Here is a 14630-nt window from a genome sequence, read left to right as displayed (position 1 = left end):
ATTCTCTGCATAATGTGACCTTTCCCATCCCCCAAAGCACTGCAGCACTGGTCCCGCCTCCAGTACAAACCTCCCAGTGTGTCTTCATTATCAACAGCAAGGTATTGCTCCTTAAGAACAGATAAAAGAAGAAACAGAGGAGGGCAGGATAAAAAGACGTTTTGGAAAAAAAAGGCAAACTTTTACAGACAGAGCGAAAAAGAGGAAGGCGGACAAGACAGCTAAAGGGGGGGAAGTTAAACAAGGCAAAAAAAATAAGGATTCTTAAAAAAAAAGACGAAATCAGAGGTGAAGTGTGGGAAAAGAGAGGGAGGAGAGAAAAGGAGAGTGGTGACTTGCTTAAAAGTAGCAGAGAAATAAAGACGTGAAGCAAGACAGGGAAAAGGGGGGGGAAAAGAGGAGCGCAGAGAAACGAGAAACAAGAAAGAACGAGAAACTGAGTGTGACATACTATCAGACAGCTGGCCTGGCAAACACAGGTAAGACAAATAGTTTCTTCCTGTCTTGTTTTGTTTGAAATGTTCCATGAAATCGTTTGAGCGCCGGAAAGACACGGTAACGAAAGTATAACACAGACATCTGAGGCTCAGAGACCTGGATCACTGATGTATGAGAAATTTCAAAATGCTTTTTATGATCGTTTTTCCTCAATCCTGTTTTAAGTCACAAACAAGATTTCGGCCGTAGTCATCCTTTATGAGCTTGTTAAAAAATCCTTCAAATGTTGTCTCCCATGTGCCAATTGTTTTAGCAGGATTTCCCCAGCTGTGGCCTGTAAAATACAACGGGCACAACACAGTTACATAGCTGAAATCAAAATCTTAAACCAATAATGAGAAACAAATTAGTCATAGCTCAGTTGTCAATGTGTTTGATTTATTTTGTCATGTGACTTAGAGTTTCGGACCACTAATGCTAAATTATTACGAAAATACTGACGCTGATCAAGTCGTCACTGGTAACTGAGGACCGAATTACATCTTCACACGTGTTCATAGTAAGATCTGTAGCGAAGTATAACTGAAACAACAAGAGCAGTTTTCCCGATTGTTTTCCGGTAGAGCGCCAGTGTTCTCAGGGCTCCATCTATCGACTATACCGTATTGTTCCATTATTGGCAGCTGTCAGGTATCATCGTTCCGAGACATTCACTGAAATGAATAATAAGAAAAATAAATAATAATCAATGCTTCTTGTATTTACATTAAAAGTCTTCTTGAAATGTCAGTAGAACCTCCAAAGGAACAGCACATCAGCAGATTGCTGACTGAATATGTAAAACTGCACAGGGGTCTGAGTCTGAGCTGCTGGGATAGCGTAAAGGATCAATTTCTCCAGTTCATTTCCCCTTTTAAATACATTACATTAATAGCCCTATAGAATATGTATGCATAACAGTTCACATGTATAATGAAATATACAGTCTTTTCATTGTATGTATATAAATATTTTTATTATTATTATTATTTATTATATTATGTTTGATTATATGTTAAAAAATTTAATATTATTATTACAAAATATTAAACCGAATTTTTGCAACCTGCAGAGTGTACTAATATTTTAAGAACACATTCTGAAACTGATGATCGTCCTCAGAACATTAAAAGAGTGAATATAAATATGTGTGTCTCAGCGCTTGCATATGTTTTTAACATAATTTCTCCTATCTTTATTTCTATGGTTGTTAAATAGAGAAAAAAAACACATTATAATTTATTATTTGAGTTAATCATATTAGAAATATTAATTAAGAAATGGCACCTAATAATTAGTATGTTAAAAAACTATAAACAATCAATGCAAGTTAAAGCCAGTGCCATCTGGGATCCTGTGTGACAGTACATGATGTTTATTGTGATGGACCGACGTATTGCATGCTTTGTTTCTTTTACTTAAAATAAACACTTTGTAAGAGTTTCAGTTTTGTTTTGGATACAAAGTATTGACTAGTGATTGTTAAGCACTCGCTAGCAACAGTGGACGCTGTCTGGTGCGACATTCCCAATATAGTGAATATTCATACACTTCACAACAGGCAAAGATATCACTTATAGAAACAAAGATGAATTGAAAATATTAAGAAAAAGCTTCTTTTTTTTTCTCTCTCTCATTTTGTGTTGTCCATGTATAATCCCAGGAGAATAGGATTATTTCAAGGTTAGGGATTAAAGATCTCATGCAAAGTCAGTGTTGAAAAACAAATGTTGCCTTTCAATAGGAGAAGATTTCCTAACACAATTACAAGGAATAAAATTTATACTTTGTCTTTATTTAAATGTTTCTATACTATGATCAAATAAAACTGAGAAGAGCGTAATCGCTTATTCGTCTCTGTCATGTCTAGGAACTCTTTTGCAGTTTTGCACAAGTTGGCAGGTTGTTATAAATGTATGACAAATCAAACACACTTTATTTGTGGATCTGCTACCAGAAAGTGCTGTAATCTACCACTTAATATAGTCCTCAATAAATACATTTTTCCTTCCTATTTTAGTGGCGGTCGCTAAAGACAGACTTTTCTTTAAGCTTAGTCTTACTTAAAAAACAGGAGCAACAGTCATTCAGTAATGTTGAGTACATTCTTGTGCTGCCACACATTTGAATAATTAGCCATCTTCAAACAGGTTTATAGCTGCTGATTAGTTTTAATAAGCACACAGAAGCAGTCGTCAGAATTTTCTCATAGACGCTTTCGCTGGATATGGTTTTCTGGTTGGTCTGCTTCCTCTTACTGTGTCTTTACATACCTTGACCTAATAGAGCAGCAGGAGATGGAAAAAGAATACTACCTGTGTCTGTTTTCTGGTTTCTTAGATATCTTCCTGACAATTAAGACAGTATTATTAGCTGGCAATAATGTTGGAAATATTTATTTTCAGTCGGTGTGCTGCAGAACATGAAAACATGTATAAAATGTGCGATGTAACAGCACATCAGTTCAATCTTTACCATCAGGTAACGAGTTTATATTAAAATTTTTAAGTTTTCTGTTTCAAATTTGTGACTTTCTCTCTCTCTCTCTCTCTCTCTCTCTCCATAACTATGTCTTCAAGCATGCTGTAACAGAACAGAAATCAAGACATGTTAGGTCTTAATTTAGCAGTCGTGCAGTTACTGTCAATATGCTATGGTGGGAATGTAATAAAGTTGGTATTTACTTTGTAAAATGAAACTCCTGTTGCTTTTTAAACTCACGGGTATGTGATATGTGAAGTGTGAAATATCAGCAGTTTGTAGTACAGTGGCTTGGCTACAGTGCTTTAATATGCTGGATTTCATGATGGGAAAAAAAAATAGGATCTTATTATAAAAATCCTTGAAGGTCTGATATATTGTAGTATTTTCATTTTAAGATATTTAAATTCTAAAGGAAGATCAGAAAATGTTGTTCACTTTTCCAAACACTTTGCCATTTAGAATAATTTACATCTACCTGTGGAACAACTAACAGATAAAAGGCACGCAGTGCAAAGTAGCCCCAGATGGTAGATGATAGATGAGACACAGACATTAAAACTACTGTCTGGCTGATTTATCCTCCTGAAGTCATACCCCAAATCTGCCAGAAGCCTCTCGTCTTCTCTTTTAAAGCTGCCTCACACACACTGATGAGAGAGATAAAACGCTCTGTTCCCAGATTTCTGGGTCCGAACACAAACAAAAGGTTGAGCCACACTAGTATTATTCAGCAGCTGACCTTTGAACTTTGGCCTTTTTAAGAGTTGTTTCTTGGAACAGGAGAGCCTGAACTTTGTTATGAGGTCTGCTGGGGATTTTTCTTTTACTCTTGTTCTTTTCTATGTTTTATAGAAGTGATATCTAGAAACAAAACTTTTCAGGTATTACAATGTCCACGTGTGGGGGACAGGTAATCAAAATACTGTAACTGTAAAACCTATAAAACTGTGGATTTAAATGAATTTTATTCACTTTTTAAAAAGTAAAGGATTTTGCAGCATTTAGTGATTTTCATTTACATTCAGCTTTTGAAGTTTACAGTAATTTCAGATACAGTCCTTATGATTTTATCTAATCCATATTTGATTATTTGCAGCATTAGTCATGCTGCAAAAATGAAGTAGCTTACTTTTGAATACTCTTTGCATCACATCTTTGAAAATCGAAATAAACTGAACTTCACATTTGGTGCCCCACCTTTATGTGTTGTCAGTATTTGATTCTGATGAAAGGCTGTCAGATTTTAGTACTAACAAATATAACCTTTTCATTTTCAACTGGAAAATCAGCAGAAATGTGAAACGGCATTTAATAGTTCCCCACAGACTTCCCCAGAGGTGTGTCTCACCGAAAACCTCAGGAGCATTCTTATGGACACATTCATTAATACTCCATGTCATTGCTGTTTAAATGTTTTTTTTTTTTTTTAATTATTATTATTGAGTTATTAGAACATTTCTGTGTAATCAGATTTTCATCAGCATGTTTCCAGCTGTATCAGACAACATTGTTCGGCTTTAATGAGCCCACTGTGCTTGTAAAAATGGGAACGCTGTGGAGGTTTGATGCACATATTTTAGTGAACGTGAGAATTTGAAACAGACTGAACATACGAACCAGCAGTGTGAAAGTGAAGAATGCTGCAGGAAAGGGCTGGAAAGTTTCTCTGAGCATTTGATTCGTTGATTTGATGAAAAACTGGTTTGATGTTGGAATCAATAATTAAAGGTATACTTTCCACCCTTCATAAAGGCACAAGACGCATTCCTCTTTTCATGGTTATAGTTGATGAGCATTAAAAATATTCCACTTAAAAGGATATTTGTTCTCATTATCCCTTCACACTTGAAAATATTATTATGACCTCTGCATAGTCTGTGCCCGCAGTAACAAAAACACACAGATGATTGACCTATTTGACTGCCTACAGAAGCTCTAAAAATAAATAAATAAAAAACATGGAAGCTTGCACTTCTTTTTTTTCCCCTAATTTTTTTTTAAAACATTGGACAACATAATTTTTTCTTCTGAGTAAACGTTAACAAGAGCAGTGACAAAAAAGGTTTTTGGTACAAAAACAAAGAGGAAGTCTATTTCTAATATAAGTTTATCTCAAGGTAACACTATAAAATAAACTCGGTGATGTGCTTCCTAAAGTAAGGGTAATATACAAAAAATAAACAAAAAATAAAAATGACATATGTTATATACTGTGGCATTTGTTTGCAACCTAATAGTTGATGACAGATAATCCATCAGCCAGCAGGCCACAGCCAGGCTCCACCATCAGCCAGCAGGCCTAGCCAGGCGCCATCATCAGAAATTCCGCTTCCGGGTCCCTCGTGGTGGCCGCCTCGTGCTCTCGCTTCAGTATGCCACCCAAGAAAGGCCCAACACCAGAGGAGGTTGAGGACATTAAAACCTCCCTCGGAGCGCTGTGCGGAGACGTGGCCGCAGTCAGGGCACAGCAGGAGCTGCTTCTGGGGCTTCTGGAGGAGGTAAAACAGCTACGCCTCCAAAATGCCGAGAAGGACAGACGGATCATGGATCTCGAGCGGCGGGTGGATGAGCTGGAGCAGTACACCCGTACGAATGACGTGGTCATCAGCGGTATTAAAATCAAGCCGCGCTCGTACGCGCGCGCGGTGGCCGGGAACGTCGGGGAGCCCAGCGACGAGGAGACCCGCTCGGTAGAGCAACAGGTGGCGTCCTTCCTCCAAAGCAAGGGGATAGAGATGGACCTGGAGCACATAGAAGCATGTCACTCACTGCCCAGGAGGAGTGACAGACTGCCGGCCATCATTATGAGATTTGTCAATCGGAAGAACAAGGTCGCACTGCTGAAACAAGGACGCAAACTGAAAGGCACGGACGTTTTCATTAATGAGCATCTGACACGAAAAAACGCAGACATCGCGAGGAAGGCAAGGCAACTGAAGAAGAACGGTAAAATACAACATACATGGGTAACAAACTGTAAGATTTTCATTAAGCTAAACGGGACACCAGAAGAGGCAAAAGTACTGATAGTGAGGAACATGGAGGATCTGGACAAGTATAACTGACACCAATGTATCAATTACACCAGGAAATGACATGGACACGTTGAAATTAGTTCTTCAACAGAAAGTAATTGATCTAGATTGTGAATATAAGGAGCATAATATAATAGATCCAGAAATAGATTCTGAAAGTAACTTTCTCTCTTCTTTTGTTAAAAATTGTAATTATTTCACTCAGGAACAATATGAAAAAGAAATTAACCTAGACGGGAAGCTCTCATTAATTCACTTTAACAGCAGAAGTATGTACTCTAATTTTGATTTCATTAAGGACTATTTGCAACAATTTTCTCGCCCCTTTAGTGTTATAGCCATCACTGAAACTTGGTTCAATGTCGATAAAGGAATAGATTTTTGTTTGAATGGATATGATTTAAAATACATGAATAGATTAAATAAGGCGGGCGGCGGGGTTGCTATATATGTTCATAACTCTATAAAATATAATGTTGTAACAACTATGGCTATTGATGGAATTTTGGAATGTTTGACTATTGAGATTATGAATGAAAAAAAGAGAAATGTTATAATAAGTTGTATATATCGGACACCCAGTTCAAGTATTGACACTTTTAATGAATGGATAGAAAAAACGTTTGCTTCGGTGAACCAAAAATTACTATTTATCTGTGGTGATTTTAACATTGATTTGCTAAATCCAACAAGGTTAAAAGCCATTGATGACTTTACTGACACAATGTACAGCTTATCACTATATCCAACAATAACAAAGCCAAGCAGAATAACTTCACATAGCGCCACTATTATTGACAACATTTTTACTAATGTCATGGATTTCCAAATTAATAGTGGTCTGCTTGTCTGTGATATAACTGACCACTTACCAGTTTTTACTTTGTGTGACTGTGATTTAAAAAAAAATAGATACCAAGATCATGATAGCAAAGCGAACAATAAATGAAGAAGCAATTCATGCCTTCAATTTCGATTTAGCACAACAAGATTGGAGTTCGGTGTATGAAGAGTCAGATGTGGACAAGGCTTATGATAATTTTCTAGATATTTTTACTATGTGGTACAATAAACATTGTCCTGTAAACGAACACATGACAAAGAAAAAAAAGATAAAAAGTCCTTGGCTCACAAAAGGAATTATTAATGCTTGCAAAAAGAAAAACAATCTGTATAAACAGTTTATCAAAGTAAAAACAAAAGAAGTGGAACAAAGATATAAAGCATATAGAAATAAATTGACTGATATTATAAGAACGAGCAAACAACTTTATTATAGAAGAAGATTATATGAAAATAAAAACAATATAAAAGGAACTTGGGATGTGTTAAACAACTTAATTAAACAAGGATCTTCTGGAACATCATATCCTGAATATTTTACTGATGCAAATGGTGAAAATCACAACATGAGTAATATTGTCGATGGGTTCAATAAATTCTTCATAAATGTTGGCCCTGAACTAGCAGCGGACATCCCGTGTCATAAAAATGAAAATATCAGTAATATAAAATCAAATCCCTTTTCACTGTTCCTCTCAGCTACAAATGAGCAAGAAGTAATAAATATCACATTAAAATGTAAAAGTAAGTCTTCAATGGATTATCATGACATAAATATGTCTGTAGTTAAACAGGTTATTCTGAATATTGCTAGTCCCTTAACATATATCTGTAATTTATCATTTCAGTCCGGTTGTTTTCCAAAAAAAATGAAAATTGCGAAAGTAATACCACTATATAAAAGTAATGACAAACACAGTTTTACCAATTATAGGCCTATTTCTCTACTGCCTCAATTCTCAAAAATTCTAGAAAAACTTTTTAATTCAAGATTAGAAAAATTCCTTGAAAAACATCAAATAATAAATGTTGGTCAGTATGGTTTCAGAACGCAAAGAACCACTTCAATGGCGATAATTGAGGCAGTAGAAGAAATTACTGATACACTGGATAAAAATAAATATGCAGTTGGTATTTTTGTTGACCTCAAAAAGGCCTTCGACACAATCAATCACTCAATTTTACTGGATAAATTGGAAAGATATGGTATTCGAGGGAAAGCTGGTAACTGGTTAAAAAGTTACCTAACAGGTCGGGAACAATATGTTAGCATAGGGCATTACCATTCAGAGAAACTTGGTATTACATGTGGTGTTCCCCAAGGGTCAGTGTTGGGACCAAAACTTTTCAATGTATACATAAATGATATTTTTGATGTTTCTCAAGTACTTAAACTCATACTGTTCGCAGATGACACCAACATATTTTTCAGTAGCGATGATTATACTGATCTTGTAATGACTGTAAACAGGGAGCTAAAATTAATAAAAAAATGGATGGACATAAATAAATTATCATTAAATATAAATAAAACTAAAGCAATGTTTTTTGGTAATTTAAAATATAATATAGAATTACCAATTATCATTGAAGGTGTACCAATTGATAATGTGAGTGAAAACAAATTTTTGGGAGTTATAATTGATAACAAAATTTCATGGAAACCCCACGTCAGACACATAAAAACCAAAATTTCTAGAAGCCTCGCAGTTTTGAACAAAGTGAAACAATTCCTTGATAAAGATGCACTTCGTACTCTGTACTGTACCCTGGTTCTTCCATATCTTACATATTGTGTGGAAGTGTGGGGAAATACATATAAAAATACAACTAATCCATTAGTCACAGTACAGAAACGAGCACTGCGTATTATTCACAAGGCTGGTTATCTAGATCATACTCACAAATTCTTTCTTCAGGCAAAGTTACTTAAATTCCAGGATCTGGTTAATTACAATACATCCATAATTTTGTATAAAGCTTTTACTAAACTTTTACCGGCAAATTTACAAACTAGATTTGAAATTCGAGAAAAGGTTTATAATGTGAGAGGCTTTGGAGAATTCAAATTACCCAGAACTCGAACAACCCGTAAAGGCTTTTGTGTGTCTGTATGTGGTGTGAAAATCTGGAACAGTCTGAGTTTACAATTGAAACAATGCAAAAATATTCATAGATTTAAATTTCTCTACAAACAGTTGGTCTGGTCACAGTATACTCAATGATGGGTTTTAGTGTGCTCTGTAATGTCTGTCCTCTTACCATTGCTGGTATGGATTCCAAAATAAAAAATAAAAAATAAAGTGTGCGTATGTATGTACATATATGTACTTGTGTGTGTAGATATATATATATGTATGTATATGTATGTGTGTCTGTTACTTGTAGTTATTACTGCCTGTTACCTGTGGTAATGCAATTTATAATTTATATATTCTGTATTCAGTTATGAAGGCTCTAATTGTTGGTTGCGAGCTGCCGCTTAGATGCTTGTATCTGCCCGGGGCTGTTGATGGGTCTGTATGCAATGATGGGTGTGGCTGCGGGAAGTTTATTGTTTTTTTTTGTTGATGAGTGAGTATAGGGGTGGGATTTAATAAGTTTTCTTCGTCCCACTCCTTTTTCAGGCAAGTTTTGTTTTTTGTTTTGTGTATTTTATGTTCAATATAGGTATTTGTTGTGCCTGAAAATGAATAAATAAATGAATGAAATGAATGAATGAAAGACAAATATTTTATATTCCAGTAACGTTCAGATTTTGAAACCTGAAAAACATATTTAGAAGCTGGAGCTCCTAGAAAATGTAAAAATAGAAAAGAAAAACAAAACAAAATAGTAAAACAGTTGCAGTTCAGGGCAACTTAGACAAGCGCAGAAACCATTTTAATCTAAAATTATCTCTCTTTTGGATTCTGGCACTTGGACAGTCAGAGCAAATCCATCTGGTAAAAAATCAAACTCAAGGATAAGGATTATGAAAAGTATGAGAAACACGTCACAGAACACACACACAAAACGCTGCTGGCCTTAAAGAGTTGTTTTTGAAGGCACTGACCTTCCTTTATCCCTAAAACATAATAAACGTTTGTCTGTGTTTAAGACTGAGGCTAAAAGTTTGATTTTTATTGGCACATTGAAAGGACATTTTTTAGGGTTATTTGAAGCTAATATTTCATTTTAAAACTGAATGGGTGAACTTTCTCTCTACGTGTTGTAATGGATAAGAAAAATATTGGGTGGATTTTCTTTTCTCTTTAAAGCAAAAGAAAACATTCAAATGATTTTGTCCATTTAGCCGTTGATGGTATTGACACTTGTTTAATTAAAAAATACAAATAAATGGATATTTGTTTTCTGAAAAAGTCAGCTTTATTTCTTTGAATAGGAAAAAAAACCAACTGTTTATGCTTCCCTGCTGTTTGGTTCCTTTTGTTTGAAAAAAAAAAAAAGTTATTTAAAAAAAAAAGGAAAAAGGAAAAAGGCACAAAGGGCTGTGTGCAAAAAAACAGAGCCAACAGCCTCTGCAACAGAGCAGATCAATTTAAAAGGGAACCCCGTGAGTTTATTGCTGACTTCCATGGTGATGGAAATTACTGAAAATTATTTCAAAATGAGAACCAGGCCACTGGGACACTGTGCTGTTATTCTTCCCTCAGCTTCACCACAATTTCCTAACCATGTGTCTTCAAAAAATATGAGTGAGTGAGTCTGTGTGGGTGTGAGTGTGTGTGTTTGAACAGACAACTCTCAGAGAAGGATCCTTGAACTGATTTCTCTGAGGTGAAGGTCAGATGTTTTGGTGTGGGCAGAAAAAAACATCTCACCATCTTTGATGTGAGAACTGTTCGTGAGCTGATGGTCTGGTTAAATTAAGTTGATTTTCAGTTTTTTTTTACAGGCAAAAGTGCCACCACATGCGGATCTTATAGAGAATATTATCACTAATAGATCCAACTTCTTACAATTCAGATTCTACGTGGTTACATTTCATTTTCTTTCATTTGTAACGACGATTATTACACCTGCATGAAATAACCAGTTATTTAAGGGCACATTAGCTGAACAAGATACCACCTGGTTTGCCTACTTTCTTTATATCCATCCATCCATCTATTATTTTCTGCTTATCCAATTCAGGCTCCCACGGGGGAGATTCAGCTGTGGTAGGGCGAAAACGTTCTTTATGTCACGCATTACATGTGTACCTAGTGCAGCTGAACCACAGAAAATGTGATTATCAGAGGAGAACAGAAAGAAGAACACATTTATTTTCCTCTAAAAAACACATAGTTACTGTAGTGTTATAATGACATAATTTGAGCTCGTTATCCAAAACCTCAAATTATTGGATTAGCTTGGAGAGTCCAGTTTTATTCAAAGTGTAGCTGAACCTTGCCTTATTTTTATCCTCATATTTTCTTTATCTCAATTAACTTAATGCACAGTTTTTCTAGTTTTAGATTCCCTTTTTTCTTTGGCTATTTATAATAATATGTTGGTATTATTGTAAAAGAAACCTCTTCTTTTGTGTATTTGAGAGAACATGAAGGGTGTACGACTGATAAGATAAGCCATTCCTGTGTGCCTCTCTTAGTGTGCATTTTTTTCTACGCAGCTAAGCCTTTCAGTCTTAACATGCACTTACAAACACACATCTAATCGTGTAGAGGGAACGTGATGGCAGAAGAAATGTGTTTCTTGTCAAGGTGCATAATCTTGTGTTCAAGGGTCACCTTAGGGGTACGTAAATTACATAATTCGCTCAGTATGTGACACAGCAGCGAGGTCAAGAGGGTTTTTCTGAGCAACTATAATGCTGTAATTTCTCCAACTATGACACAAAAAAGAAAAAAAAACTTACTCCAGGTATGAATGTGTGCATCTCATGGTGTGTGAATTTGGGATCTTTTTTTGAAAAATGTTCATCATGAAGTGGTATTGGTGCATATGTGGTCAAAAGATGAACCAAAATCTTTGCTTTTTTAATTATAAAAGACCATCTAAGGCAGAAAATTGAGTTTAGGCATCAACAAAAAACAAAAACTTTTTTTTCTAGCCACATTAAGGTATGACAGTAATATAACAGTAATTGTTAGTTGACTGATGTGCAAGTCAAAAGTGAACTGACATAGTTAGGACTACTTTACTGTAATATAATCAGTCAAATACCATTGAAACGTTAGTTATATGTTACTCTACCTTAAGCTACAAATCATCTGGGATGATGTAACATTTCTAGCAACAGAATACTGTGCTGATATGATTCTTTCTTCGTCCTGCACACAAGGCATCAATTATGAGGTGCACGTGTGTTTAAGAGGCAAAAGGAGAGCGAAAACAGTGGGCATCAGCCTGTTGAGGTGGGGGTAATCTTTGTAGATCTCTGAGTAAGCAAATTAGTTTATGGCTAGGTAGGAAACCCTGGATTCTCTGAGTGTCTAGTATGACAGTTTTGACAGCTATGACATCTGTGTCTTTTAACACAGATGTTATGTCCCTGAAATAGACATGTGCCACAAAATTTGAAGATAAATAGAAGTGTGCAAAGCCAAATGGAAAACCATCTCACAGCTGAATGAAAACTCACTCAAACACAGGTCCGTTTAGGAGGTGGGAAGTAACAAAGTACAAATATTCATTATTGTGTTTAGGTAGAATTTTCAGGTATCTGTAGTTTACTCCATGTACATGTCTTCACAAGATTTGAACCTAAGTGGAGGAACCAATAACAGAAGCTAACAGCTACAAAAGAGGAAGAGGAAAATGAAGCAGTATTTTTTTAAAGGTTTTTTTTGTTTTATAAATGGCAGGAAATTTCAAATGCAGCAGCTCATTTCAGCTCAACAAATATGAGCAAACACACAGACTGTTTCTGTGTTGTTTGGACTGTAATCCTTCTGGTAGTGAGATAACATCATTCAGAGAGGACAAAAAAATGAGAGGACTGCTCAGTAACATTTGATGGTCGGAATTAAATGACATCAAGAGCAATGCATATCAAATCAAATTTAAGGTGATTTACTTACTGAATTCCACCTTCATAACAGCTTTGTAGTGCCTAAAGGTGGGAAATCAGTCATCATGTAATGCCTGCTTATAATTTGATAAATTCAGTTGTATTAAAATCCACCAGGAAACATGGTAGTAGCAGCAGGACATGTCAGCTGCTCAAAGTGTGTATACAAAGAAAATCTACTGGCGCTTTCAATAGGAATTATTCTTATTTATTCATGAGTTTATCTAAATTCTTTTCCCAATGCTCAAGAGCAACATCTTATCCTAGAGTACCCCCCACCTGCCAAATATCAATTTAATGCATGACTCTGATTATTTTTCTGTTTAGAAATAGAGCCAAAGGTTAAAATGTAGAGAAAAGCAAATAGAGCAGCTTTTCTCTGCTGTTCTACAAAACAGATGTTCAAGCTGAGAAATTTCTTTAAAATTAGAATTTAGGTTGTAAAGCTGCCATTCCCGTGCACCAGTTGACTGGTTGATCCAGAACTCTCAAAAATAATAATAATTATTTTTTATATGTTTTTATTAAAAACATCTTAGGAATAGAATCCACAATCTAAACTACATAAACAGCAGTAATAAAGATTTGGCATTCTGCAACATGATATTGCAACATGAAAGGTACATTTTAAAGGAGCTTTCCATTCAGCACCACATGACAAATATATCAGATGACCAGAATTATAGGCCATTAATTTGTTTGTTTATCTGTTCATTCATTAATTCATTCACTGATTTGTATTTATGCATTTTTCAAGAAAATTTTTTTTCGTGTCCTATGGATATATCATAATTGCCTTTTTTAAATTGGTGGAGCTTGTCATAAGAGAGAGTTAGACTGTGTTTAGGTGAACTACTTTCACAAAGCTCTCTTAAAGATAATTTTAGTTGATTTGTGGTGTTTCCACTGCATGCTGAATTTGGCTGTAAACATACCTCCTTTTTTTTCTATTTTTAATACACATGACTTTTGAATGACTTATTTCAGGAGTTCTCTCTAGAGGTGTTTCATCAAGTAATCCTTGTAGTTCATGGAGTTGAAAATGTTGATGTATTCTGTTGGTATATTTATGGAATTCGAGGCTTTTTGTCTTGACTTGGATCATGAATAATCATTGGATTATTACGTAGCTTTCACCTCACATTTAACCTTACAAGATCAGGGGTGTAACTTTTAGCTTTTCTATTTTCTAACTCTTCATATGTTGAGCAAGAGAGTGAGTGAAAGAGAAATACAACATTAGACATGGATTTTCTCTGTATGTATTATTGTAGGGCCTGCCTTACAATATAAGCTCCTTGAGGCGATTGTTGTTTTGATTTGGCATGTGTATAAATAAAATTGAATTTAGTTTAATTGGATGAGCTGAGTCGGGAAAAGAAAAAAAATCTCTTTCCACATAAATGATCACCTTTGCAATAAACAATTATTTGATGATTTGATGATAACAAAAATATATAAACAAAATGTCTTAAGAAGTCATTAGACCTACTTCATACTGAAATATGCTCCTAAAGTTTTATGAAATTTGTATCACCCTTGTCTTAGCCTACAAATCACCTTTTAGGATTTTTTTCTAAGAACAAAATACTGCCGTGAGAGAAAAAAGACTTTGCACTTCATATTTTGCCTGCACATCTGTACATATTTTTTGTTGATTGTTAACCTTCCCTCTGCATTTACTGTCATCATTTCACCTCTTTAAATCATTCCGCTTTGAAATGTCTCAATGCAGTATAATGTGGTTTCCAAAACCTCATGAGAAGCAGCATCCA

At 35.2% G+C, this 14630-nt stretch overlaps 1 protein-coding gene across 2 annotated transcripts in view; it reads left to right on the top strand.

The window, feature by feature from the left end:
- asip1 (agouti signaling protein 1) overlaps window positions 1–14630 on the top strand; it is a 35078-nt gene that overhangs the window by 12452 nt on the left and 7996 nt on the right. The window contains exon 1 of one of the 2 annotated variants that reach the window (XM_085275607.1): window positions 137–479. The exons of the other annotated variant lie outside the window; for it this stretch is intronic. The gene's annotated coding sequence lies outside the window, so the exon portion shown is untranslated. Of the gene's footprint in view, window positions 1–136; window positions 480–14630 lie in introns of those variants that run through there. 2 annotated transcript variants of the gene reach the window in all.

Source organism: Mchenga conophoros, linkage group LG5 (genome assembly GCF_057382185.1).
Source record: "Mchenga conophoros isolate Kocher_MC1m ecotype Shallow Benthic linkage group LG5, M_conophoros_male_GT1.1, whole genome shotgun sequence".
Taxonomy (NCBI): domain Eukaryota; kingdom Metazoa; phylum Chordata; class Actinopteri; order Cichliformes; family Cichlidae; genus Mchenga; species Mchenga conophoros.
The sequence above is the reverse complement of the archived record's forward strand: the minus strand, read 5'-3'. Positions and strand labels throughout refer to the sequence as shown.